The sequence below is a fragment of the Phoca vitulina genome, unplaced genomic scaffold (assembly GCF_004348235.1).
Source record: "Phoca vitulina isolate PV1807 unplaced genomic scaffold, GSC_HSeal_1.0 scaffold46, whole genome shotgun sequence".
Lineage (NCBI taxonomy): Eukaryota > Metazoa > Chordata > Mammalia > Carnivora > Phocidae > Phoca > Phoca vitulina.
Window position 1 is genome coordinate 10,776,797 of NW_022589749.1, and position 14,515 is coordinate 10,791,311.

Here is a 14,515-nt window from a genome sequence, read left to right on the forward strand (position 1 = left end):
GCACTAATCTCATTGTGAGGGCTCCACCCTCATGAGCCAATCACCTTCCAAAGGCCCCTCTTCTAATACCATCACGTTGGGTATTGGGTTTCAATATATGAATGGGGGGGGCAGTGCAAGCATTTAATCTACAGCAGAAGTGTAGAATCATTCACTTGCCACATGATGGGAGTGGGTGAGGACATGTAGGGCAGAATGAGAAGAAGCTCAAAGCAGAGCTGCAGCATGTGTACATTAAAGGAAAAAGTAGGGGAGAATGTGCCTACAAAATAATTAGAGAGGAAAGAGGATGTCTTAATCAGAGACCATTTGGTGGTTGAAAGAAATAAACCCATTTGAAATGGCTTAAGTGAAGGGGGATTTCTGAGGAGGTCTCCATGGCATTCAAGGTGGTTTCTTGGCTGGAGCCCACTAGTGTCTGGAAAGTTGACAGGAGTCAGTGCAGCTGCTCTCTCTGCCTTGGCTGTCCTGAGTCTGTAACCCCTGCCAGTTCACAGACCCAGCCTTTCCACTTCCCAATTCTAGATTCTCAGGAGAGTGAATCTGAGAATTCACTGTTCACGGTTGCAGGGCCAGCAGAGCAGATTTGCCTAGCTGTGTAGCTGAGCCTGGTGGGCTGGCCGGGTGGTGTGTCCAGAGGGTACTCGGGAGAGTGCAGAATCCTGGCAGCTGAGGAGGAAGTTCCAAGAACTGGGCGAGAGCAGTCATTTTAAATGGCTCAGAGATATGATAAAGGGATAAGGAGTGAAACTAGGTTTGGCAAATTGAAGTCATTAACCTAGGTTTAAAGAATTACCACAACGAATCCTAGAAGAAGACTCACGAGATGGATAACCAATGGCTGTGTTCAGTGATGATTTGTACAGAAATTGGAGGAAAAGAGATTTTTAAAAAATGAAATTTAATTTTGGAGTTGTGTCAGAAGCATTTAAAGTTTAATTTTAAAAAGCAGTAATTTTGTATTGTTTTGCACTACAATTGCACTGAAGCATTTCTATGCCTTTAACTCTGGAATTTGCAGTGTCTCTTATGTCACCTGATATGTTATAAGAAATTCAGTAAAGCTATTCTAGAGCTCATTTATTTTTCATATCCCGTAAGTTCATAAAATAATCATAGCTTATTTCCACATCTTATTTTGCAGTGCCTTCCATGATATTGTGACAGAGCTTTTGGCCCTTGTTATGGCCAGAGCAAACCTCTGTCCCAAAGGTTATAAATTCTGCCTGTTAGGTAAATGATAAAACAGTTGATAAAAAAATCTGAACCCCTTTTTTTCTGTGAGTAAACTCCATTATGTCCCTCTGGCTTTCAAATTATTTTTAGATGTCCATTTCAGACATGTTAGGATTAAGGTTGATAGGATTGAAGAATATTTCACTAATTCCTAGTACTTGGGCATCAGCTAGCAAACATGTCAGGTTTCCCAGTTAACCGATATTCAGTATTACGGCATCTCTATGTTATGATAGGATTAGACCCTTGTGATAAGCCCCCAGCTCACAGAATCAGGGAACCTGCAGGTTGTACAAGTCCTTATGATGCTTGGCTTCTCATTAGAGGTAGTCATTATCCACTGTGAGATTCACTTCAGGTTCTAATATCTTTGTGTAAATATCCATGAAGGTTTCTGAGCAAATGTTTGAGTGCCCTCTGGAGGCATTATGAACAGTTAAAACCTACACTCCTCAAAAGGTTTTCTTGAACAGCCCCAGGAGAGCCAGTGGTCTAGATGGTTGAACTGAGGTGGATGTAAATTGGGAGCAGAGGAGAGCTGAGATGGAGCCCATGAGAATACTAGTATTTATGGAGGAACAGGAGCTCTCCAGGCCGACTGAGTGTAAGGGTTATGTGGCGAGAGTAGAACACAGAGGCAGAAGGGAGCCAGAGGAGTGTGGTTGGTGGTGTTCAGTGGCCAAGAGGAACTTGAATGGTGTGGTGGTGGGTTGAGGAATGAATGGGAAGTGAAGCTGTAGAAATCAGGAAAATAAGTTTTTAAGATGCTTCCATAGGGAAATGGGGGAGAAAGAGTGTATGACAGCTAATGGAGGGATAGGATTAAATATTGGTTTTCCTTAAGATAGAAGAGACTTTGCATTGCATTTAAGTGCTGGAGGAAAACAAGCAGAGGGAAGACAAAGTTAAAAGATGTGTAGGGATTGGGAGGAGAGAGCTGGCTTTAAAGTTATTGGCCTGGGATAGTTGTTGAGGGAGGATGTTGCCTTTTATAGGGATTTGGAAGATGGCAAATGATTTTTAGTTTGTTGTGGGATGATAGGGAAATACTCCTTAGGCAGTGGGAAATACAGGTAAGAAGACAGAACTGGTTACGAGAGAATTTGGAATTATAATGGAAATGGTCTCATTGAAACCAAGCAGCTGGTTGAGTCAGGACATAACCTTTCGAGGATACTTGTGTTTAGCCCATAGGACTGAAAGAAACGGCCCGTGCCCTCAGCAAGGCCTGAGGGGAGGTGAACAAGTGCTGGGATCGGGGACCAAGGAGACTTGTATGAACCAGGAGTCTGTGAATTGTGAGGAGTGGCCCAGTGGTCTGACAAGGAGGAGATCACCACTTTGAGAGCAGTTTTGTAGAAGTAGTGCAGCTGGGGGTGGGAGAGGGGGGCGGAAAGGGAGAGGAGGGTGCGCAGGAGTGGAAACAGAAGGTATGGATGTTTGTGGGGAGGCTGAGCAGTGAAAGTGAGGAGAGCGGACTGAGCCTAGCTAGGTGGGCCGGAGGCACTCCAAAGAGCAGATGGGGACCTGTCTGTGCGCAGCCAGTTACAGCCATGCCACAGTGACTATAGAAAAAGAATCATACTTGCTTTTCGGTTTTACAGGTATCAGATTTAAATTTTGTGTAATTTCTATGCCACCTCCTATTAGAAAATAGATTTGAGAATAGATTGAGAATCTGACTAAGTGGGAGAGAATGTTTAGGTCTGTTCATGACATTCAGGGGGGCTCTTGCATAAGGAAGGACAGAATAAATGTGACCAACTTTTGATTTATTATTCTGAAAGATGTCAAAAGTCCAATCCTTTAAATGTGCAGGACCATTTGTAATCATGAATAACATTTTTTCCCTTTTTGGAAAAACTAGTAAGATGGCTAACAGAGGCTTGTCTTCGGTTTTGTAAAATATTAAGGAAGGATAATAGATTCCTAATATCAGAAGTATTAAAGTAAGAGTATGTTTAAATTTGGGAGGGGAGGGTGATTTCTAACCTCATAGTACTCAGTTTTGAGTGGTAAGGCATAATATTTAGTGTACGCATATACAAGGGGTAGGATAGGCAGGTCCCATCTTCAGCCCAGACATGTCCGCTGCTGTGGGACTGGTTTGTAGGCCATGGAAGGCCTTCACACTCTTCCTTCCCCCTGTACCATGTTGTATAGCAGACATTAAAAATGCACCCACGTCCCTCACAAAATCGGCTTTCACAGAACTGTGAGTTAAGCTTCATTTGACTAGTAGGGGACTTTAAACATTTATTAACTTTGATGTTATAATTTTCTTTTCGTATTTTGGATCCAATAAATATTTTTTTCAGGTCTCAGCATTTCCTTAGGCCCTTGAGATGCTCATAAGCCCTAGGGACTCTGCTGAGGTGCCTGGATGAGACACCCCTGTTCTGCTGGGATGTCTAGGCACGTCTGGCAGGGTGGACTAGCCAGGAATCTGTTTGTTGGGAGGCACCAAACTGCCGCCTGGGAAAACTCCATCCTCAGGGGAGCTGAAGTAACTGTTTCAAGTTAGCTGGTTTTGGTTGCAAGGAGCAGAGATCCATTCAGACCATTTTGTAAAACATGGTGCAAGGATGCACTTGGACCAGAGAACCTCAGGAACTCCGGCAGCCTGGAGACAAGCCACAGTCTTTCCCGTGGATGGTGGGGCCTCTCTTTTCTTTGTCTTTTCCCTCTTGCTGCATCTGGCTTATTCTTTTTCCCTTCTCCGTCTGTCTGTTCTCCGACTTAGATTCCGTTTGCTCCTGACATCTTTGGTTCTTGTGTACATCATAACCTTGCAGCTATACCTCTCACGGCAGATCACCTCGTTCTCAGTATTTAGCTGCCTGAGAAAGAGGTTGGGGATCTGACTTGGTTGCTGCTTTTATTTTTACAAGCCGCATCAGAGGTCACTGTTAAGCTCTTGGGTCAGGTGTCTGCACTCGGTCTAAGAGGCCGTGGTGACTGAAGAGGAGTGGCGGTGGGGTCCACGGCAGCCTGGGCCTTCCCTGAAGGCTGAGACCATCCCTGTTGGTAGGATTTGCAGGCTCATAGGTACCACGATTGGCATGTGCAGTTCAGTAAGGAAGAAAAAACTTGGCCCAATATCAAAACCATTTGAAATTTCTCCAAATGTATTCCTGCCCTTCAAAGGCCTGTTAACAGCCTTCATCCTAAGTCAACCCTTTGTTCCCATAGAAAAACTACAATCCCTAAATATATTGAAAGCATTTTCACTTTTCCATTTTCTTCATATTTTATTCAGACTCTGACATTGTAGGGTCACTCAGGGTGATCTGCAGGATTCTATTTCTCATGTTAGTGATTTCCGCTGAAAATGATACAGCTACTTCAGATAGCTGTTAGAAAAGTTGGGTAATTCTAACCTCATGTCATGCACATACTTCCTTTCCCCCAAGGAGCTGGGAAGCTCTATAGACATACAGTAATTTAGCACCATCCCCAGATGCATGAAATTTAGAACAACTAAATGTTAGGTCTGAACGTCAACATGGCAGGAGTTTGATACCTAAGTGCGTTTTGTTTTTTTTTTTTTAAAGATTTTATTTATTTATTTGACAGAGAGATAGAAGAGCACAAGCAGAGGGAGTGGCAGAGGGAGAGGGAGAAGCAGGCTCTGCACTGAGCAGGGAACCCGATGCGGGACTCGATCCCAGGACCCTGAGATCATGACCTGAGCCGAAGGCAGACGCTTAACCATCTGAGCCACCCAGGCGCCGCCTAAGTGCGTTTAATATGTCATCAGACTTCCCAAGGAAAAGTGATGTTCCCCAAACTTAAAAATAGGTGTTGAGGGGCGCCTGGGTGGCTCAGTCGTTAAGCGTCTGCCTTCAGCTCAGGTCATGATCCCAGGGTCCTGGGATCGAGCCCCGCATTGGGCTCCCTGCTCAGCGGGAAGCCTGCTTCTCCCTCTCCCACTCCTCCTGCTTGTGTTCCCTCTCTCACTGTGTGTCTCTCTCAAATAAATAAATAAAATCTTTAAAAAAAAAAATAGGTGTTGAAATCTATAGCCAAACTACTCATAGCAGCCGGGGAGTATAGCAGAGAGGGGAGGTAATGATAGCTAATCTTTGTTGGGCTCTTACAAATTTCCAGGCACTCTTTTCTGTACTTGTCATGCATTAACTTATTTAATTCTTAAAGTACCTCAGAAGATTACCTTACAAGGTCAGCTGCCTTTATTATCTCTACTAATTACATTCTTAACCTCTTAGGTGAAGGTCACAGAGCTAGTGTGTGGTAAAGCCAGGATGCCAACCTGCTCAGCCTGCCTCCAGTTTGTGCTCCTCCAGTGCTCATCTCACTGAAAAGTGGTGAAAAACCAGTTACTGATCTTAGGCCCACTCGGGTTCCAGCCTATCCAAGTCACTTACATCCAGTATCCAATATCTATGAACCTAAAATTCAGTTTGGATAAATTCCTGTCATAGCCTGTGATATCTTGGAGTGAACTTGTATAGACTGTCTGAATTTTCCTTTCAAGGGTTTCTCAGGTTTTCCCATTTTCTCTTTGACCATATATACCTCGAATCCCATATATTTATATGAATCCCATATATAAATGGGGATACCTGTATTCTGAGCCAGTTCTTCAAAAAAAATTTTGTGATCCTAAATTTTTCATAATACAGACCTTCTACTTTTTTCTTGCATTTTCCCTACCCAGCAGGATCCTAAGGCTTTGGCGGCCCTTCAGGCACCCACTGTGGCCCCTCCTCTGTCTCTTTTTCTGGAATGTCTTGGGGGTTTTGACTCCTGTCACTGTGGTAAGTTTTCTCATTGTTTCACTGTTTTTTCCTAGATGGAAAATCCCCCTCAAGTTTTTCTAAACCAAAGCTGTCTCTGGAGTTTTTTCTAAGCATTTGGGCTCAACAAGGAGGAAGATCCTCCAGCCTCCTAGTTTTCCCTAAACTCTTGCCTCTATCTGGCTTTGAGTCCCCTAGACCTTGGACACCTTCCTCAGCTCTAAACACAGCAGAAACACCTTTGTCTCATTCGAGTTCTTCTTCGTTCCTCTAAGGTCTCGCTTCTTTTCACGTGAACCATGGTTAGTAGAGTTTTCTCTCTGCCATGCTGTTTTCCTCTGCTGTCTTGGAGGCCTCTGGGCCAGAAACCTGAAGCTCCCACTGTTCCTGCCTTCACTGAGATAGCACCACTTGTTTTTCAGTGGGGTTTGCTCTGTAAGTTTCTGGTGTTCTTCCCAAAGCCTGAACAGCAATAGCCTTCTCCTTAAATAGGATTTTCTGAAAAGCTTCTCACCCTGGATTTATGGTTTTACATCATTGTGCACATTTGATTCTGAATGCCGCTGTTTTCAGCCAAGCATTTTTTCCCTTTGTTTCCTTTTGAGCCTTCAGATTTGCGATAATTTTTTTTTTTTTTTTAAGATTTTACTTATTTATTTGAGAGAGAGAGAATGAGAGAGAGCAAGCACATGAGAGGGGGGAGGGTCAGAGGAGAAGTAGACTCCCTGCCGAGCAGGGAGCCCGATGCGGGACTCGATCCAGGGACTCCAGGATCATGACCTGAACCGAAGGCAGTCGCTTAACCAACTGAGCCACCCAGGCGCCCCTGCGATAATTTTTTAATAGTTTTTTTTCTTCCTCTTCAACTCGAGAAGACAAGGATAGGTATTTGTTCATCTTTATGAAAGGAAGTATGTGCAATGACATTCATTGCTGAAATCCAAAATACTCCAGTGGAACATGCAGTCTGGGTCTCTGTGGTTCATACACATGATAAGCTTTTCCATTACTTCCATGCACAGCTGGGAAGCAAGAGAAAGGAGAGCCCTTATTGATAACTGTTGGCCCTGGGGCACCGATGGGGGCAGGATGGTGTGGATTCTTGTTATTCACCCCCCTCCTCCCCACGGCCAAAGGCTGACTTCTCAGCTTCTGGGCTTCTCCAACCCTGACCTTACTTCCCTACCATATAAGGAGAATTGACTTGGTCAGGTAAGGGCACTTCAGTGGCCTCTATTCCAGTGGGCCTAGTCACTGTGCCTGGTTAAAACGTTAAGCCCACAGGATGGGTGGTATTTTCTCCTTCCTGACTGTACGTGGCCAGAGTGGTAAGGCTGCAGCAACTCCTACATGAAGAGCCCTTAGCCTCCCCTTCTCTCCTCCCCCCTGTGTTTGATGGACTTGCAAGTGACTGTCCTGTGTGGAAGCCTAATAGAGTGACAGACGTTCTTTCTATCTCTTTCTGGCTTAGTTCTCTCCTATCCTGACTGGGGTACCCTCTACCAGCCTTCTTTATTATGGGTGGTAAGACTTAACATAAGGTTTAGTATCTTAGTTTCTCCTGTTCATGCCAATACTTACTTTGGCCTGAAGCTCAGGATTACCACTAATAAAGGGAAAAGGAGTCCTCCCTGGGATCTAGCCTGGCCTGTGAAATGCTGCCTCAAGCATTGGAGCCGCAGGCCTAGCTAATAAGGAAGTGTTGATGTGTTTTGCATCTCTAGTTCAGTCCTGTGGATATTTCTTTCTTTTTTTTTTTTTTTTTAATTTTTTTTTAAGATTTTATTTATTTGACAGAGACACAGCGAGAATGGGAACACAAGCAGGGGGAGTGGGAGAGGGAGAGAAGCAGGCTTCCTGCCAAGCAGTGAGCCGGACGCGGGGCTCGATCCCAGGACTCCGGGATCATGACCTGAGCCGAAGGCAGACGCTTAACGACTGAGCCACCCAGGCGCCCCAGTCCTGTGGATATTTCTATCTGGAGAACCTAGAAGTGTGTTTGCTGAGACCACTGGCTAAATTTGGTATTAGTCTTTAATAGTCTTTAATTTTAATTTTAATAGTCTTTAATTTCCAGAAATAACACTGATCACCCATCAGTGCCAGTCCTACCAAATAAAAGCCTGAACCCCATGACGTTCTGCATTGTTTGTTGTAACCATTCTCTGTCCCTGTTTGAGCTTGGGGTATTGAGAAATTTCAGTACATGCTAATCCTGAATTCTGATTGCCAGGTCCTATCCCATTTTAGGATTATTGTTATCTTTGTATGATTCTTTCATTATAAGAAGTCAGCTGCTCTTGACTTTATGCTTCCTCAGTGAGCCTGCTTTATAAATCTGTCTTCCCTGTACATGGTTACTTTGGCTTGCCAAATAATACAAGTTATGAGTTACGAGTCAGGTATGAAAATAGCCAGAATCTGAGATTTCTAAAGTAGTCCAGTTCATAGAGACAGTAGACTGGTCGTTACTAGGGCTGTGGGGAGGAGGAAGGATTGTTTGGGGGGACAGAGTTCCAGTTTGTAAGATGAAGTTTCTGAGACCTGTTTTACAATAATGTGAATATTCTTAACACCACTGAGTTGTTCACTTGAAAATGGTTAAGGTGGTACGTTTTGTTAAGCATCTTTTACCAAAAAAAAAAAAAAAAAAATATATATATATATATACATATATATATGTATGTATATATATGTTTAAGAAAATAGCCGAATTCCAAATCCCTAAACTTTTTGATTGCCAAACTATAGTGACACTTCCAGTCCAGGTGTCACTGGGTACAGTCCTGCAAAACCCACGTTTTATTTCTGTTGCGGCCTCCTGGGTCCAGTGTGTCTTTGTCCTTCCTTTAGTTACCCAGTCTGAGCCCTGTGTAGCCTTCAGGCATTCCCTTGCCTTTACCTGAGAGGGTGGCTTGAGCATTCCAGTCTCTCTTTCTCTCCAGGGCCTGGACATGGATTTGTCCCTTTGGGTCTTACTACTCCAACAGTACAGGGAAGAAGCACATTTCATAAAGAGAGTCATTCTCACCAAGCATTTGGGCTTATCTGACCTGAGCCTTCTGTGCTCACTTTCCTGCCCCTGTGCAGCTCTTGCTTGCCCTCAGGGCCGGAGCTGTCCCTGGGCCCAGCTGTGAAAGATTGCTCCCTTGAGGAAGACAGATCCAACAGAAGCAGCCAAAGGGAGAGGGGCAGGGAGAGGCAGATGAATCAGGCAGTCCATTTGTTTACATACCGTGGGACTTAGAGTGCTTTGACTCTCTGTAGGTGTCGTCCTTGTGTCCTGGAAAGATAGCACTTTCTTTCAGTGCCCCGATTGGTGCTCCTCCTTCCTGAGGATGGCATGTAACCCCCGCAATTTAACAGTGAGAGGGAGCATCTGCATGGCTTAACACTTCACCGATGAGTAAACTGAGGCCGATGAGGCCAAATGACCGATGGTCACACTGCCATTTAGTGTCACATCAAGAATTTGAACTTCGGACTTGCCTGCAAGTCCAGTGTTCTACCCACCAAACCATTGTGATTCCTAATGCATGTATATGTTACACACTGACTGGGTGGATAAGATAAACTTGTGCCTTCTGTGTGGTATTCTCATAGGGGCCATCACTGGAGCGGGTCACATTCTGTCCCATTGCTCCGGCATTTGTGTGTGCAGGGTTTCTGTGTGCAGAGTTGAAGAGCAGGAAGAAAGTAGTACGTCCACACTGTGAGAAAATGTCACCGAAGTAAGATGCATTTTAAAACAGTCCTGTGAATCGAGGGTCAAGAGAGAAAAGCAGAAAGTGGGGCAGAAACCGGGAGGTACAGGGGACAGACACGGAGGTAAGAAAGCAGCGCTCCACTGTGAACAGAGGAGGAACCCTAATTACAGGGAGGCGGCCCACTAGCCTCAGGAAGCCCCTGCCTGTGAGGTGGTGCTCTTGGCAGGGATGGTTGTGTCATGTGCTAATGGAAATAAGGGAGATAAGGAAACTCATACTTAGCCTCAGCTGTGCTGTGGGCACTCGGATAGGTACTTTCATATTTATCACCTTTAATTACCACAGCAAAGCGTTGTAGACATTATTATCCATATTTTTACAGATCAGCCTGAGATCAGACATGATCCCCTAGCAAGGGCTAGAGCCAGGGCCTCCACCCAGCTGTGTCATTTCGTAGGCCATTTTTGTGGGAGGACTTGGCTGAGAGAAAGCTGGGAATGCATACCTGTGTCTTCCTTTATCGCCTTAATGACACATGTAGTTACCCTTCTCAGAAGAAAACCTGGCATCATTCCCTCCACACTCTCTGTTGCCCTTCTGTGGACCTAAATTTATAGTCTTTGTGGTACTTTCCAGTTAAAGAAGATTCACGTGGCTTCTTTTGTCTTTTATCTTTTCTGCATTAGGAGTCATCAGGCCAAGTCATAAGAAAAGCAGTTGTCTGGGGGACAAAGTGAAAACAGCTCTCTTCCCCGTATCTCATTAAAACAGAGAGCCCACATTAGCCATTGAGCTTTGTGAGGGAGAGGTCAGGGAACCTCGGACTTTAGACATGTGGGGCTTGTCAAATATGGGCAGAAATAAGGGGTGAGGAGAGAAGGGGGAAAAAGGAAGTGAGGAGCTGACGTACTTGGGGCCCCAAGTAGGGAAAGTGGCCAAGGGTAGGGACAAGGTGGCCTCCCCAGGAGATACCGGGTGAGTGGCCGAAGGAGCCGTTGTCCGGGGTTCTCTTAGTGCTCAGGAGTCACACTGGATTGGAGTCTTTTCTAGCCATCTGGTGGCAGGGAAATGCAGAGAAGGCATCAAAAGTGACATAAATTCTACCACTGTCAATAACGCTTTCTATAACAAAGTTTGACCTCATTCCAGAAAAGAAAAGCATAGACCCAGGCTGACATAAGTTTAGTTGGCAAATCCTGCCCAAAAGCGGAACTGCCTTTGACCAACTTAAAAAGTTGACCTCAGTGTCTTTGGGGGAAATTATCCCATAAATTATTGAGGTCAATGATTATCAGTAATGCATTCAGGAGATGCTACCCGCTACTCGAGCACCAGGTAGAGGGGCGTTTGAATACTAGTCAGGCATGTTACTAAGATGTTACATGGATGGCAGCCAAGGGCCAAAGACTGATGGACTATTTGAGGATCCTGCTTTGAGGTCATTCCAGTTTTCAGAAGTGCATGGTACTCCAGTGACTAGATGCCATACATAAGTATCTGAACAGGCCTTTGGGCAAACAGAAACCTGGAATATGTTCTGAGGCTGGGCTTTCTGATGTGGAAGGGTTTGGCCACAAGAGATTTAGACCCAGGAGTTTTAGGTGACTGCTTAGACCTCTATAAGTGAAATTCCCCTCTCACCTTTGACCCCTACAACTTCTGGTTACTGAAGTTGGCCCAGGAAGTCGAGGAAGCCTGTGTTCACTTCTCGGAGTGAGAAGCACATCTCAGAAAAGTGGCCTGGCAGTTGGGCCTTCTGGGGTGTTGTCAGCTAGGGCAGATGAAGACGTTCGAGGAGTAGACCAGCCAGAGGCCTGAGTGCTTTAGAGTGCTCTGGGAAACCAGGTGGATCGTTCTTCAGAGGCTTTCCGAAGCCTCCCAGGTGAGGTGGCTAGCACCTTACAAAGTGGGGCTTCACTGTGACCTGTTACCATTGAGGTGGCCCAGGGCCCAAGCAGAGGGGCTGTAATGAGGAAAAATAACTCTAGTATCTGGAACAGTGGGGTACTAGAAAAAGTGTGGGAAATAGGAAGGACCCATTTGGGGCCATGAGCCTGCCCTGGGCAGCCAGAATGGGTGTCTTCCAGGCTGCTGGTATCTTCTATTCCAGGACTGATGGTGATGGTAAAGCTAAATAGAATGGGTTTGGCATTCCACAGACTTGATCAATGAGTTCTAAGTGATTGATGGGACTAAGTTATACTAAGATAGCTAGGGAAAGGAAGTGGGCTGGGTCTATGTGTGGCTTGAGTATCTAAGTCTTCCTATAGCCTGTTAATGTGTACTTTAGACTGGAATTTCCGGAAGGTATAGTAGAGATTAGTGAGGAGGTAGATACTGCTTCTGTCGTGTGCCCAGATCTCTGGCCTGGAACAGAACAAATAATCTATTAGTCCTGTTACTTGGCAGCATGCAGGCACCAGGGACCTAAATGGCCTTTCCACTTCTGTTTTGTGTGCCAAAGCCTGTAGGAAAAGGTTAAGCAGAGCTATCCCTTCCCTTGGAGTTGTACCACTGCCAAATATCTGATTGAGTTGATTTCTGGCACTTCCTGATAATTTGTGAGGAGGAGGAGTTGCTAACCAAGCTGGGAACATGTCCCATGTTCTCTCTCCATGAACAGGGGTATCTATTATGTCCAGGGGGAACAAGATGATAGAATTGCGCGGCCTTGGACCTGGAACTCAAGGTCTTACAAGAACACATTAGTGGATTGCTGCCTAATGGGATAATTTCTGAATCCTCTATAAAACGCCTCTCTGGGTAGAGAGTTATTTCCTGTGGTGTTCATCTTTAACTTCTCTTGTATAAAACTTGACTTTGGAATTATTGTGGAGGAACGTGGGGGACATTTTTCTTTTTTTTTTTTAAAGATTTTATTTATTTGAGAGAGAGAATGAGAGAGAGAGAGAGCACATGAGAGGGGGGAGGGTCAGAGGGAGAAGCAGACGCCCCGCCGAGCAGGGAGCCCGATGCGGGACTCGATCCCGGGACTCCAGGATCATGACCTGAGCTGAAGGCAGTCGCTCAGCCAACTGAGCCACCCAGGCGCCCTGGGACATTTTTCTTACTTCGGTAATAAATTACTAACACGAGTAAGTGTTCATCTTACCATTTGTTCATGTACTTTCAGGCTTTAAAATAAAAATGTTTAATGTGGAATCTCAACTCCCTTTTGGTCTCTGGATCCTTTTACGCTTCAAAAAGTGTTACTAAGGACCCCAAAGAGCTTTCTGTTGATGTGGGTTACAGGCATTGATATTTACCATAAATTGAAATGAAAACTAAAATTCTTCAAAAATAATTTATTTAAAAATAAACCCATTTTGTGTTAACACAGATGACATTTTTATGAAAAATAGCTATTGTCTAAAAAAAACCCAAAAACATGTAGTGGGAGGAGTGGCAATGTTTACATTTTCACAAATTTCCTTAATAATGAGGCTTAAATTGAAGGCATCTCCTTCTGTATTCAGACTTTTTGAGTTTGTGGTTTTGGTTGAAGTAGCTGAAGACATCTGGCCTCACAGAGATGACATAGTTGGAAAAGGGATTGTTTTTGTAGCCTTTTCAGAGAATTGTGAGTTCAATTATGTACAGCACTAAAACTTGACAAGTGGTAGGTTTGTAAAAGTCGCAACATCATTCTGAAACCACACCAGTGAACTTTTTTACTCTAGTAGAGTAAAATCCATGGGTCTCTCTTGTACTTTGAACAGATCTTTTACCTGTGATGATTTTATTAACTCACACATTGGTCATTTGGAAAACATTGATTCACTGAGTTACACAGATCTTGCAAATGTTCATACATTTCATTATATGTAATATAAAAAAAATCACATTTTTTAGGATCACTGTCAGTCTCAATGGAAAAGTCTTCAAATATTGGAAAGCTATAGAGCTCATGGTGGCATACACAAGTTTCCCAAAATCCCAGTTTTCCCTTGAAGGTTTGGGTTTGACCATTGGCAACATACCATCAGTGGTTTACTGTTACCTCAAATGTCCGCCCAGTATCTGAGTCTGCGTAACCAGTTTGTCAATCATTCTTTCGAGTAAAAAATGATGTTTTGTCAAGAAAAAAGGCTAGTTGAGGTTACATCTCAGTTATGCAAGTGCTTTTCCTTAGGCAGCTGTTGTACTTCGCTGTGCAGCCTGGTGTATTTCCCGTTTTAAACATGATATGATAAATAGAAGTTTAGAAAATATGCTTGTATGTATTTAATACAAATATAAACATATTTAACATAAGTATAATAAATGGGTCTAGATTTAGTAAAATTAATTATTTTTATTGCTTTTTCAAGGGTATTCCTAAGTGAAGCTTTTTTTTTTTTTTTTAAAACTCTGAGTCCATAGCGATGAGGAATACAACTGACTGCTAGCACTGTTTGGTCTCTCTTAGGTTTTCATGTGAGGAGCCAAGAAGTCTATAGTTTTACCAACAAATACTTTTATATCCTTAGCGCAAATCTCAACCCAGTGAAAAAAGCAAACAGTGTCTTAGTATTATTCTGAAAATCATTTTGATCTTGTTTTGTAAGGGTTTTGGAATCCTGAAAGAGTCTTCAGACAATATTTTAAGAACTGTTGGTCTAGGACGATAACTGGAAAGAACTGAGATTATTTTTTCTAAGAGGTTGGGCAAATTGTTCAGTATCCCATGCTCACAAGTTAGTTTTTTTGCCTTTTTTTTTTTTTTTTTTTTTTTTTTTATTTAACTTTTGGGTTTTTGTTTTTTTTTTGGTTTTTGTTTTTTTTTTTTTTTTTTTTGGGATTTTCATTGCCTGAAATTGACACATAAACTGG

At 43.7% G+C, this 14,515-nt stretch overlaps 1 long non-coding RNA gene across 2 annotated transcripts in view; it reads left to right on the forward strand.

Moving 5' to 3' along the window:
* LOC116648987 overlaps positions 1–14,515 on the forward strand; it is a 45,697-nt gene that overhangs the window by 8,759 nt on the left and 22,423 nt on the right. Inside the window, exon 3 of one of the 2 annotated variants that reach the window (XR_004302600.1) lies at positions 5,921–6,017. The exons of the other annotated variant lie outside the window; for it this stretch is intronic. This is a non-coding gene — a long non-coding RNA (uncharacterized LOC116648987). The remainder of the gene's footprint in view (positions 1–5,920; positions 6,018–14,515) is intronic. 2 annotated transcript variants of the gene reach the window in all.